At 40.8% G+C, this 14,950-nt stretch overlaps 1 long non-coding RNA gene across 1 annotated transcript; it reads left to right on the forward strand.

Moving 5' to 3' along the window:
* Nucleotides 1-1,547: 1,547 nt before the first annotated feature.
* Nucleotides 1,548-13,590, forward strand: LOC128840827 (uncharacterized). Its single transcript, XR_008445714.1, has 3 exons — nt 1,548-1,579; nt 12,484-12,714; nt 13,302-13,590. It is a non-coding gene; the product is annotated as an uncharacterized LOC128840827 (long non-coding RNA).
* Nucleotides 13,591-14,950: the final 1,360 nt, after the last annotated feature.

Raw genomic sequence — 14,950 nt, forward strand, 5'->3', positions numbered from 1 at the left:
GAGGGACCGCTCTCCGTGGGGCGGGGCCCATCAGGACCAATGGCACCGCCCCGCACCCATTGCGTCACAGAGAACGGCCTCCAAGCCCCAAGACACACCAACGGCCTCTGCACCCCGATTGGCTGGCAGTCGGGGAGGGGGAGGACCCGAGAGGACCCTCCCGTCCTGATTTGCAGTGAGCTGACGGAAATAGAAGCGTCGTTTGTGTATATCTGTGCGAGGAGGGGTTGGAGCCTGAGCAAAGGGCTGTTTGAAGAGGGCGGGGGCAACCTGAACTCCGGCAATAGGATTGGCTAGGAGGTAAACCCCAGGAGCGAGAATGACAGCGAGGGGTGCCAACCCCCGAGGGACTGGCTGGGGCAGGGGAAGCCGTGCCGGCCGACTGAGTGAGAGGGGCGCACTCCGCCCTCCCCGAAGCACTGTCGTGTCAGGCGGCGGGGCTGGAACGGGGTAACTGGAGTGAGAGGTTCCCCCTCTGCCCCGACCAGCGAGGCTGACGTGAAAACATGCACCTCTTGTGCAGGCCGCACGGAGGGGGAGAGGCTGTGCCCCCAGCTGCCGGGTGCTGTGCCTGCGGCCTGCTGGTGAGAGGAGGAGGAGACGGGTTATCCGTTACACACACAGTTAGGGACTGTACTGGGCCTTCCCTTTGTGTGGTAGCAGCGGGGAGATTTCAGAGTCCTTGGGAATGTTAATTTAAAAAGCCTGCTTTAATATACACCCCAAATGACCAAACATGAATTTTAGAGATTAAGTGTGATGGTGTCCGACTGTTTCTCCCCTTCTCCACATTTTTCATTCTTTTCAGCCTCAGACAAAAGCCAGTTTGAGAGAGCCTTAGGGAGTCATGGAGCTGGGTATTGATCAGAGTGAATCACATTTACAGTCATTCTTGAGTTTCCTAACTGCAAACACTGAAATCAGTATTACTGGGATTGATGTGATTTTTATCTAGGGGTGGGCAGAAAAATCGTGTTTTCAACTTAATAGGGAAACATCTTCCATCCAAGTATTAATCATACCCTACAGGCAGATTTTGGGGTCAGCTGCAAGGGGGAGGGATAGCTCAGTGGTTTGAGCATTGGCCTGCCCAGGGTTGTGAGTTCAATCCTTGAGGGGGCCACTTAGGGATCTAGGGCAAAATCAGTGAAGGCAGGGGGCTGGACTCGATGACCTTTCAAGGTCCCTTCCAGTTCTAGGAGATGGGATATCTCCATTATGAAATTATGAAATGAACCCACAACAATGAGATTTAAGACTTATTCACCTCAAAGGTATCTGTTATTTGGTGGGCAAGTTAAAAATAAGTCCCTGCAATTTGGATTCAAATGTCAGTTAAGAGGTTTGCCGTAGCAGTGAAGGTTCAGAAGCATGAGCAATAATGTGTTTAAAAAAAAAAAAAAAAACAGAAATCCTAGCAACATTTGGATAGGCAGGCTTTCTTTAGTGTGATATAAACAGAAGTAAATTAAGAACATAAGAATAGCCATACTGGGTCAGACCAAAGGTCCATCTAACCTAGTATCCTGTCTTCTGACAGTGGCCAAGGCCAGGTGCTTCGAGGGAATGAACAGAACAGGTAATCATCAAGTGATCCATCCCCTGTCACCCATTCCCAGCTTCTGGCAAACAGAATTTATCAAGTTCTTTTTTTAAGCTGTTTTATAGTCTTGACCTTCACAACAGCCTCTGGAAAAGAGTTCCATAGGTTGAGAGTACACTGTGTGAAGAAATACTTCCTTTTGTTTGTTTTAAACCGTCTGCCTATTAATTTCATTTGGTGATTCCTAGTTCTTGTGTTATGAGGAGTAAATAACACGTCCTTATTTACTTTCTCCACACCAGTCATGATTTTATAGACCTCTATCATATCCCTCCTTAGTTGTCTCTTTTCCAAGCTGAAAAATCCCAGTCTTATGAATCTCTCCTCATATGGCATCTGTTCCATACCCCTAATAATTTCTTTTGCCTTTTTCTGAACCTTTCCCAATTCCAATACATCTTTTTTGAGATGGGGCAACCACATCTGCACGCAGTATTCAAGGTATGGGCGTACCATGGATTTATATAGAGGCAATACACTGTCTTATTATCTCTCTCTTTCTTAGTGATTCCCAACATTCTGTTTGTTTTTTTTGACTGCCATTGCACAGTGAGTGGATGTTTACAGAAAACTATCCAAAATGACTCCAAGATCTCTTTTTGAGTGGTAACAGCTAATTTAGACTCTATCATTTTATTTGTGAAGTTGGGATTATGTTTTCCAATGTGCATTACTTTGTATTTATCAACATGGAATTTCATCATCCATTTTGTTGCCTAGTCACCCAGTTTTGTGAGATCCTTTTGTAGCTCTTCGCAGTCTGCTTGGGACTTAACTATCTTGAGTAGTTTTGTATCATCTGCAAATTTCCCCACCTCACTGTTTACCCCTTTTTCAAGATCATTTATGAATATGTTAAATAGGACTGAGCCCAGTACAGACCCCTGCGGGATACCAATATTTACCTCTCTCCATTCTGAAAACTGACCATTTATTCCTACCCTTTGTTTCCTATCTTTTAACCAGTTACTTATCCATGAGAGGACCTTCCCTCTTACCCCATGACAGCTTACTTTGCTTGAGAGCCTTTGGTGAGGGACCTTGTCAAAGGCTTTCTGAAAATCTAAGTATACTATATTCACTGGATCCCCCTTGTCCACATGCTTGTTGACCCCCTCAAAGAACTCTAGTAGATTGATGAGGCATGATTTCCCTTTACAAAATCCATGTGGACTCTTCCCCAACAAATTATGTTCACCTATATGTCTGACACTTTTGTTCCTGACTATAGTTTCAATCAATTTGCCCGGTAATGAAGTCAGGCTTATGGGCCTGTAATTGCCAGGATCACCTCAAGAGCCCTTTTAAAAAATTGGCCTCACATTAGCTATCCTCCAGTCATTTGGTACAGAATCTGATTTAAATGAGAGGTTACAGACTACAGTTAGTTCTGAAATTTTGGTTTAGGTGGAGCCCATCCTTCCTGTATAAGCTCCCTTTCCCCCAAAGTTTCCCTAGTTCCTAATAAATCAAAACCTCTCCTCCCCGCACCATTGTCTCATCTACACATTGAGAACCTGCAGTACTGCCTAACTGGCCCTGTGTGTGGAACTGAAAGCATTTCAGAGAATGCTACCATGGAGGTCCTGGACTTTATCCTCTTATCTAGCAGCATAACTTTGGCCTCCAGGATCTCTCTCCTATCCTTCCCTATGTCATTGGTACCTACATGTACCACTACCACCGGCTCCTCCCCTGCATTACACATAAATCTATCTAGATGTCTGTCTCAAGAGATCTGCAACCTTCACACTAGGCAGGCAAGTCACAATGCGGTTCTCCCGGTCATCTCAAACTCAGCTATCTACGTTTCTAATGATCGAATCGCCATCTCTTCCTAATAACTGGAGTTCCCTCCCCTGGAGAGATATCCTCAGTGCGAGAGGATACCACAACATCATCTGGAAGGAGAGTCCCAACTATGGGATCATTTCCTCTGCTCCAGTTGGATGTTCTCCTTCCCTGAGACTTACATCCTCCTCAACAGCACAGAGGCTGTCAGACTGGGGGTGGGACTGTTCTACTGTGTTCCAGAAAGTCTCATCTATGTACCTCTCTGTCTCTCTCGCTCCTCCAGTTCAGCCACTCTGATCTCCAAAGCCCATACATGGTCTCTGAGAGCTAGGAGCAACTTGCACTAAATGCACACATACTCCACCTGCCCAATGTTGCATTGGGATAGCCCCCACTCTGTTGCTAGACTTCTGCCTTCATTTTCTTTTTTCTCCTGCAGCTTATTCCTTTGTTGATGTTTTGTTTTTATCAAGGGGTGTTTTTGGTTGTAAATTTAAAGAATGTTAAGTGTGTCTAGCCCCCTCTCACACTCTTCCTCTAAACTCCCTCGCAAAACTCCCCAGTTAGCTGCTCGTGTTGGTTAACGCAAGGGTCTTCAAAGGCTCATAATTAAAGTTCTTTGCATGTGGAAATAATCCATCCAGTCACTTATTTCAGGGAAGTTAGGACCTTATATCTGGGATTACCAGAGAGTTCCTTGTGCTCATGGAAGTGGAAACTAAACAGGTCCTCTAAACCTTGTCCTTGGGAAATGCAGTAGTTCTAGAAACAGTCTGTCTTCTTCCTAAATTCAGACAGCTACTGGCCTTTTTGTTCCCAGGGCCCAGCAAAACTAGACCATCTCTTCTTTAACAGGCTTCAGCCCTTAACAGAGCCTCATTTGGAGAGATATTTTGTTTCTCCTCACAGACTGTGTATGGCCTTGTGTTTCATGGGCTTCCTACCTTAAGTTCTCTCCTAGAGAGAATGGGAAGAGGGTATTATTTTTCCTCTCTGGAAGAAAGACTGCCTGCTACTGCTTTCTTTTATCATGCTGGCTAATGAGACCCAGCTGGAGAACCCTACCATAATAATGAAAGTGGTAGCAATTTCTTCAGAGTACAGGAGATTTTCTTTCCTTTCCTAATCTCTTCATCTCTTCTTTGCCTGTCCTAGTGGTGTATAGATCTTGCACATCACATCTAGCTATGTGTGTCATGGTACTTAAGTCTTGCAAGATTTGCATCTGTGGATTTTATAGAAGATTATTGCTACAAATCATAAAGGCCTAGAAGTACAGCTAAACATGGACATATAAAATTGCAAAACAGAAGTTATAGTATTCACTGAGAACTAAAAATAGTGACGCCAACAAAATTTCAGCCAAGTCACTACATTAATTTACTGGTCACTGCTCTACAGGCAAAATGCTTCTGAAATAAATGTAGTCAAACTTTACTAATTCTGGGTCACTGAGAATGAAAATTATGTTTAAAATTGTTGATTGGCTCTAGTTTTCAAGATATGCTATTGGGTCAGTATATACGACCCTTGACTTGGGAATGGCGGAGGATAAATGAGTTATAAAGGGAAGGGATCTCAATTTAAACCAGAAATGACTAAAAAATGACTGGATCTATGAATAAATCTATGACTGGGTTTGGACAGTACGTGCTTTTTAGGCAAAACAATGAATGATGCAATCTGAAGCTGGTATTGCGTCATACATGATATGAATTGCATCATGTTAGTCCTAGAAGTCATGGATGATGCAATCATAACGAAGCTTACATCACCCTGCTGAACAAATTGCCCTATATCAGCTCTAGAAATCATACAGTGTCGTGCTCTCTTATTTGTCACTGTTTGATTTTGCAAAGGGACACATTTCTGTTTAGCCAAAGTGAGCAGAGATGCCTCGTACTTGTGTGAACAGTGCAGATAACTTCTGCTATGTTTGTGGTGAAGTGACTTTTGCATCACAAAAGCGCAGTATAACCACTATGGTTAAGAAAGCCTATCACCTTTATTTTGGCTGCAAAATTGGAGATCAGGACAAGAGGTGGGCCCCACACATATGCTGCAACACTTGTGCAACAAATCTTCACCAGTGGTTGAACAGGAAAAGGAAATCTATGCCTTTTGCAGTGCCAATGATTTGGAGAGAGCCAACAGATCATACTAGCAATTGTTACTTCTGCATGGTGCCTCCAGTCGGGAAAGGGGTGTCAAAGAAGATAAAGTGGACTGTGCATTATCCAAACATTCCATCAGCTATATGCCCAGTACCCCACGGAGAAGGACTGCCGGTTCTTGATGCACCAGAATCATTCTCACTTGAGTCAGACGAGGAAGAGGATGAAACTTCTGGTCCTGAACCATCAATGTCACCCACATTTTCTCCCATCCTCCTCCTCTGAACCACACCTCATAACACAAGGTGAACTGAATGACCTTGTCAGGGATTTGGAACTACCCAAGAGTAAGGCAGAGCTGTTGGGCTCCAGACTACAGCAGTGGAATCTCCTGACAGGTGATGTTAGGGTTTCCATGTTCCGTGACCGTCAAAAGGATCTTGTCCCATTCTTCTTCATGGAAGGTGATCTTGTAGCCTGCAACAACATCGATGGTGTGATGGCAGCCCTCAGCATCGTTCACGATCCAGATGAGTGGAGACTGTTCATTGATTCATTGAAGACGAGTCTTAAAGCGGTTTTACTGCATAATGGCAATGTTTTGCCATCAATTCCAGTTGGTCATGCAGTCCATATGAAGGAAATCTATGACAACATGAAACAACTTTTGAGGTGCATAAACTATGACCAACAACAGTGGCAGCTTTGTGGCGATTTGAAGGTTGTTGCTCTCTTGCTTGGTCTGCAGACTGGATACACAAAGTACTGCTGTTTTCTCTGCGAATTGGATAGTCGTGCAAGAGATTCCCACTACATCAAGAAAGATTGGCCACTCCGACAGTCATTGGAGCCTGGGAGGAAAAGTGTTCAGCATCCACCACTTGTTGAATCAAGGAAGATTTTGTTACCACCCTTACACATCAAGCTGGGTCTGATGAAGAACTTTGTCAAGGCCATTGACAAAACACAAGCAGCTTTCAAGTACCTCCGTGGAAAATTTCCAAGGTTAAGTGAAGTAAGATAAAGGAAGGTGTCTTTGTTGGTCCTCAGATTCGTGAACTTCTTCGAGATGATGCATTTGACCATGCACTGCGTGGCAAGGAAAAGACAGCATGGGAAAGCCTTCCAGTTAGTGGCAATACATTTTCTCGGAAACAACAAGGCAGACAACTACAGGTTGTTGGTGGAAAACCTCCTCAAGGCATACAAAAGCCTTGGTTGCATCATGTCACTGAAGATACACTTTTTGCACTCTCATCTAGATTTTTTTCCACCGAACTGCGGAGCAGTGATCGACGAGCACAGCGAGCGATTTCACCAGGACATTGCAACAATAGAGAAACGCTATCAGGGCAAATGGAGCCCATCAATGCTTGCAGACTATTGCTGGACAGTGACAAGAGATGCTCCATTTAATGAATACAAGAGACAAGCCAAGAAGCGCCGAGTAGACACTGAATAGGACTAAACTATGTACATAATAGTTTTTTGCCTTTTGTTTCATAATAAATTTTATTCATATAACCCTTTTGCTGATTTTTAAAGTGTTACATAAACAGGACAGGTGAAATATTATCATGGAAAGCAACCATAAACACATGAAAAGACCTAGGTTTACAATTTATGATTAAAACTCTACTATCTACACAATATACATAGACATAAAATGTAAAAACTTAAATATCTTAGAAACAGTAGCCAATCAGTTGTTTTAACTGTCATATTTGAATTCAGCACATCAAAATACATAATAAATAGCACATTTTATCTCTGAAGCAGACGACTTCTCAAAAATTGTAGACCAGTGTTATCAATATATAATAAGTTTTGAATCTTTACGGCAAGCAAATTTTGGGAACAAATGTTAAATTAATTTTTCAAGAAGAGAAAAGCTGCTGACTTTCCCACATTCCTTCACTTCAGAACATGTTGCTCACTTAACTTAAAATTTTTGGGAAAAAAGCTCTCTTCTGACCTAGGACTGATGTGAAATTTCAGGCCCAAATAGGTTGTTTCATCAAGTGTGTAAGGCACGGGGAATCAAAAGGCAAGTCTTATAACATTAAGACACAACCACAATTCCACCATGTACTGGAAGAGAGCAGGTGTCTTTTTGCGTCCTTTGTAGCATAAGTCAAATATTTCCTCACTAAACTGTAACTGAATTCTGGCCTAATCTCAGTTTATTTTTGCTAGCTTCTGCCTTCTGAGATATTGAAACTATTACATCCTCATTGCACTAAGTTTGCAGTTAAAATCTCTTCACCCTGGTTCTGTTTGTACAGACAATATGCTTCCTTCCTTTAATGGGACAAACTCCTAGTCGCTTTGAAACTGAGCAAAATGAATATTTGTAACCACATGGGAATGCAATGTTCTCCTCCACTTTGTCTTACTCCATTATAAAGGTCAATACTGCCCAACCCATCCACTGTGACTGATACTGTAATCAAGCAACAGGACTAAAAACGGATGACCAAAAAACTATTGTACTACAGTCATTTAAGCCTTTTTTGTTTTGAAAACTAACTCAGTGACAATGACCACTTCCTGTCCTAATGGAATTGCAAGACTCATGAATGAGAAATGTTACACTTGATTAAAATAGTGCACCAAATCTATTCTAGAGTCAAACTTAGATTTCAGTAATTCAAAATCATTGTCCAAGTGTTGACATCAAATTAAACTCTGGCAGATTTACTTCTTAGGCCTTGTCTACACTAAGAGCACTGTAGTAGTGTAGGAATACCACTATGACTATATTATTCCAGGAAATTGCTTTTAGAGTGGATGCAGCTATATCAACAAAGCTGTACTTTTTTATTGATACAGTAAAACCATCCTCCACACACACATGAGCAAAAGAAGCTGTACTGGGAAAAGCCCAGTTTTGCCTGTTTAACTGCATATACACTAGGGGCTTCTGGTGGCACAGCTATGTTGGTCAGAGATCACACTTCTTCATACTCCTGACCAACAGTGCTATGCCAGCATACGTCCGTAGTGTAGACTTGGCCTTACTCTGGCAATGCCCATGAATTTAGACCCTAGTTTACACTTAAGTTTTGCCAGCATAGGTTTTGCATAGGTATGTTGGTTGGTTAGGGGTGTGATTTCCCCTCCCCACTCCTAACCAACATAACTATGCTGGCAAAAGATCTGGTGTAGATGCAGTTTCACTGGCAAAAATATCCTTTTACTGGTATAGCTTATTTACTGGTATTTTTTTGCTTATATAAGCTGTGTTTCCACTAGCTACACCAGCAAACCTTTTCTAGCGTCGGCAAAACTTCAGTTACTGAGGTAACAAGTTAAATCCAAAACTTAATAGTCAGATAGGTCACAGAAATGCAGTAATGGAGCAGAGTCAATCTGCTTCCTCTGAAATCAAAGCGTGAAAAAAAATCCCAGAGCAATAAAATCGAGACTAAAGAGACTAATGGGCTTGTTTTCCTGCCTATATAGCCACTTAGGGCTTACTTTGAGAATTCAGGCCTCCTGCGTCCATCCCAATAAGGTCTATGGCCCAAAATATAGAAGGGTTTGATGACTCTTGAAAGCTGTCTCTGCCGTTTAAGAAGAAAACTTGTCCACATTATACCCCTTCCTAGCCACTCTCAAAGGGGATAAAATTATGTTTCTGACTACAGAAATTCAAAGGCCACTCCAAAAATGAATATACTCAAACGCCAACTCTGATGTACGTTAAAGTTTAACTAAAAGAGCCTTTACATTGTCAGAAACTGAACTGTTGGCAGCAATAGTTGATGACTATTAACTAGAGGGTCATACACTTCATTGTTTTATAGGCAGAGTTCATTACATACACTGTATGTGAAATGGGGATAATACTTGCTGATATTTGTGAAGTTCAGATAAAAAACTAATTACTTAATTTAATACTTCGTAAGTATTTCTGTGAAAAAAAAAATCTCAGAAGATTACCGTACTCTGCTGGAACAACACTGACTTAAGTCATCTCACTCAGCTGTAATCTAACATAGTACCAGGAATGAACTTCCAGAACAGAAGTTGTTCAGCAGCAACTATTTATAAGTCAGTTATTTAATTAGATGCAAACGTAATATAGCATCTGCTTATAAACTCAAGCTCCAGGACACTAATGTGTTCTAAGATATTTCAAGTTACTGAAACACTACTACACATATTCTACAATTAATAAGGAATATCTCAAAGAGGGGTAAAAATAAGCTGGCTGTCATCTTTGCTTCTCCTTGGCATGTGGGCTAGAGAGCAGTACACAAAGAAGATTCTGACAGAAATTAAGTTAATCAGCTACCCCACCTGCCCAATACAGTACTAACAAATTGACGTTCTTTTAAAAACAAGACAAAAACACTCTTGACAATCAAGAAGAACTCCTTACATGCAACAATAGATTCTTTCTGATCTTTCCATGTAGATTGCATGCAAGGGACCTCGTCTTCCTAAAGAAAAGTAAGTCAGAATTAATTTGAGGACTAAACAAAGAGCTGCAGGGAAGGCTTTTTTATCTCTACTTTTCTTGTACAACTTCCTTCTTCCAGTACAGGACAGTCATTCTGGTTTATCCACCTACAAACTGTATTGAAATTTCCTTAGTTTGGTGTTTACCTGAGAACACGATTTCACTGAAGTTAAAATCTATACAAGCTTATCTGGCACCTAGAACCCTCAAAAGGAAGGGGTTTGCTGTCTTCTTATATGGATGCTCCTGTGGGAGGCTCTGGGCTCATTTTGCTAGAGGTCAGGCTATAAGAGGGCTAAACAGGACCACATGGAAAGAAGCTCTCTTGTTAAGAAGTTGAGTTACCATATATATTTGTTCATTAGCCCATTCGTTTATAAGCCGACCCCCCAAGATGGTTAGGTAAAAATAGCAAAAATTGTATGACCCTTTCATAAGCCGATCCTATATTTTAGGGGTTGGCAAACTTTGGCTCCTGGCCCGTTAGGGTAAGCCTCTAGGCGCGCCACTTTCCGCAGCTCCCATTGGCTGGGAACGGCGAACCACGGCCACAGGGAGCTGAGGGGCTCCATGCCTGCGGATGCTCCAGGTAAACAAAACGACAATGTATTAGATATTCAATTCAATGATTCCATAGAGTTTAAAATCATCAGATTTTGGTGTAGACACATTTATAAGCTGACCCCCGCTCTTCGATGTGTCACTTTTTTACCAAAAATATTCGGCTTATGAATGAGTATATACGGTACTTAACAGATTATAGGGAGAAGCTGCTGTTATTCACTGCTAGGGAAAAGTTAGTTTCTAGGGTTTTATCCTGGCCTATCAAAATGTCCTTATAGCATCTTTTGTGCCAGTCAGAGTATTTGTGTTTATAGCTTTAACACCTGCACTTTTCTAGGACACATAGGCCCTAATCAAAGTCAGTGGTCCATCGTGCTATACAAACAAGTGTACAAGGAGTTTAAAATCGAATGTGAAATACGACATTAAAGGTAAAGGTCAATCCATAAGAGGGAAGGTGGAGCAGAGGAAAGGGTAAGATTAGTAGGGCTTTACAGTTAAAATGGCTAGCTATGTGCACAACTTGATGGTGCTGTGTGTTTTCTTTTTGCCATTGTACCATTAAAAGCAAACTGACTTTACCAAATGAAATCTGAACCTTCCCCTAACCATTCCCTTTAATAAGGAAAAACTGCCACTAAGGCATGAACTCTTAGATCAATATTAACACAGTTAAGGGCAGGCAGTTTCTTTCAAGGCTGTATCACTCCACAACCAAGCACTGGAAAGCATGAAGAGAACAATGCTGTGCTCTTACCCTGGGGATTGAGAACGACACTTCATCTCTGATTCCTAAAGTTATTCTTCATTTCATGTCATCCACTCATCCCTGGAGTGTATTTTGGATATACTAAATATCAGACTTTTCAGCACCCTTGTGAGTGTAAGTAGGAATAAAACTTCTTACTGAGATAAAGAAATAGTAAGACCCTTATACTCGAAGGAAAAACAAAAACAATATTCACTATTAAGTTTGTTACACTAGATCCATCACCAGTTGATAATGTATGCTACTGTTGAAGCCTAAAGATAAAAGTTTTAAAGTAAAATTCTGTGCACTTCATAAACACTGAAAAGGAAAATATAGCAATTTTCTTCAAGCTGCTCTTTGAATTAAATAAATCTGATACCTCTTAGCTTTGTTTTTCACTATTATTCTAGTCCTGCAAACATTTAATGCTTAATATTAAATACAGAAGTAGTTCCATTGCCTACATAGCTTATGTTCTTAAATTAAGCACATGGTTAAATATTTGAAGGACTTTGCTTCTTTAATATTTTCACATCTATAGAATGTATCCAAGGCTACCAAACTACTTTACAATGAACTCAGCCTAATAGCTCCCCATGAGATGGGCCTTCCACTTCTAACTTCTTACCTATTACGTATCCTAGGATCCAGGGTATAAGCTTTGCCATTGAGTACTTAGTTTGTAAGGATAAGGCCTTTTTCTGTAGTTATATTGTAAGGACTGAGGCCTTTGTCTGAAGCCATATTGGGAGAGCAGCAGCCATGAGCCAAGGAGCAGAACATCACATCCTCACATTCCATCTAAATTACATTAAAACAATGTAATATCGGGCTGTTAAGAAGATGATCCTGCCCTAACAGTACCCACCATCACCAGATAAAGAAACAGATCTTAAGATTGTTAAAGAAAACTTTGCATTTTGTCTGGCAAGAAACCATTTATCAATAGTTGTGGTTGTGAAATCCCTATTTCTTTATTTTTTTTTGTCTTTATGGTCCCCACTTCTCTGTTGTTTATCTGTATGGTCTCTGTCTGGTTCTTTGATGTTTCTATCTGTTACATAATCAGTTTTGCTAGGTGTAAATTAATTTAGGTGGTGGGGTATGATTGGTTAAAGAATTGTTTTACAACATGTTAGGATTGGTTAGAGATTTGTTTAGTAATATTTTAATAAAATGATTGGTTAAGGTATAGCTAAGCAGGACTCAAGTTTCACTATATAAACTGGGGTCCAAGAAGGAGATCAGCAAAAGAAAACGAAGAAGGAAAGACCTGGAAGAAGAACTCACCTCTAAGACACAGCCTAAGATCAGAGCTGCTAAGAATCCTCTGCACAACCATGATGTGCAGCAACCAGAAGCCAGACGAGACCAACCTTGCCTGGCCAACAGGGAAAGTCAGCCTCCATGATCAGGATTGGTGAGCATAGCATTGTATGCTTAGCATGTGTATTGTTTGGTAATTGTTAATAAATAGAGGATAAGGATATTACTGTAAGGCTCTTTCACTGGTAAAAAGTCCTGCAAATCTGCAGAAGCCCTAGTAACTGGGTAAGGATGGGTGCCTTTTGCCCAGAGCCCAAGGAACTTGGAAAGGGTGGGGGTGCCTAAATTAACAGGGTTATGCCTTGAGCCCATGGAAAGGTAAAGGTGGGTGCTCTAGAGTGTGTGTAACAGAGAATTGTGTGCAGGTAACTAGTCCCCTGAAACAGGATCTCTCTGTTACTGACATTCATCCCCCATTTGTAACACAGGTATTAAAATATTTACCCATCACACAGGGAAAGTGGTTGTGAGGCTTAAATATATCCATATTTGTAGAGTGCTTTGAGAGGTTTTCATGACAGGTATTTTTGTTACTACATTTGCTTTTAGTCTATAATATTTTAATATCAACATAAGGTTTGTAAAGTATGTATCACTGCCATAATTTGCTGCCAATACATTTTATTCTCTTGACAGTTGTTTTTATAAATCAAATCTTTTTTTAAATTCTCCATCTTTCAGTCCCTGGCTTGTCAGAGGATGGGAATGTTTCAGAGACAACATACTCAGCCACTCAGGATATGGCTACACTGAAGCTGGAAGTGAGCCTTCCAGCCTGGACAGACAGACTTGTGATAGCAGAACTACTGCTAGCATGCTAAAAATAGCTGTATTAACATTGCAGTCTAAGCTTGGATAGCTTGAAAGCTTGTCTCTTTTAACAACAAAAGTTGGTCCAATAAAAGATATTAACTCACACACCTGGTGTGTCTAATAATTTGGGACTAACATGGCTACAACAACACTAGCAACAAAGTTATTGGGGGATTTTCCTCAAACTAGTTATTTTAAAGTTTCCCTTTCTCTTGTATTTCAGTTTCCTTGCAAATCAGATCCCAGAACCAGCTTTGTGTGACACCCTGCAAATTTCATGCTAACATGTCACATCCACTACAGAGTGAACGTAGTTTTTAGGGTCAAGTGGAGGCTTTTTTTTTTAAATTATTATTATTAAAGCATACTGTGCATATTTATACCTTTTTTGTGTCTTTGTTTTATGCATAGTAGGATATAAAATAAGCACATTTAACTACAAAGTTAAGAGGCAAAAACTTAATTCCCTTGGTGCTAGTGCCTTGACATATGCCTCTGAATGTTAAAATCTGAGTACCCAAGTCAGATAAAGCAATTCAAACTCCTCACACTGGATTATGTGTAGGTGAGCTAGACAAATTCCACAGTGTAATTATGAACAACTGAAATAAAGGATACATAGGACTTGCAAAATAGGTTTGACTGAAAGACACCACGCTTCTCAGATGAGCTTTGTAAAAATTAATCTTGTGTGTAACTGTGCATAAGAAAGAAGAAATGAGAGAGAACATTGACCTGCTACACCCAGGGTTGTGAGTTCAACCCTTGAGAAGGCCATTTGGGGATTTAGTTGAGGATTGGTCCTGCTTTGAGCAGGGGGTTAGACTAGATGACCTCCTGAGGTCCCTTCCAACCCTGATATTCTATGATTCTATGAAATGTGCTTAAAGACAAAACAGCCATACCTTAAGTGGAAATAACAAGTAAGTTTCTCTATTACTTGGACTACATGGCCAAGACCTAGTCCAGTATACTTCCTACAAGCAATAAGAGATTTTTTGATCAGAAAAGAAAACCTCATTTTAGAAGAGAGATCTAACTATCCATTTTTGGAGAGCCAACACAAAAATAATAACTCTCTTCAGTTGTCTTTTATTTTTGACTACCTAATCAAATACAATTCATAACACAAAGTAAGTAAACATAAAAAAGTTGCTCATCCTACTCCCTCAGAATTTTTAAAATGTTTTTTCAGTAATGCCTACTTTCCTATGAGACTGCCCTCTTTATATGAGCCCTTTGAAAATTAAGGGCAGCTGTCTGGTCTCCTCTTTAATTTCCAGGGACCACTTCTGGGTCCTTGCACCACCCCTCTCCATCATGAAGACATTATGTTGCTTCATTAGAGAAATTGGAATTTTGGGGACGGTGTGTCACAAGGGCTTTAAGCGCCGCCTTTTGGATCCTGTAGGGTGTATATCACCAAAACAGATTATGAGCAAAATTAGGCAGTAAGCAAGTGAAAAGAAATGATCTGTTATAGAAGCCATTTTAAGAATGGATCAATTTAGCTGCAT

The sequence above is a fragment of the Malaclemys terrapin genome, chromosome 7 (assembly GCF_027887155.1).
Source record: "Malaclemys terrapin pileata isolate rMalTer1 chromosome 7, rMalTer1.hap1, whole genome shotgun sequence".
Classification (NCBI taxonomy): Eukaryota; Metazoa; Chordata; order Testudines; family Emydidae; genus Malaclemys; species Malaclemys terrapin.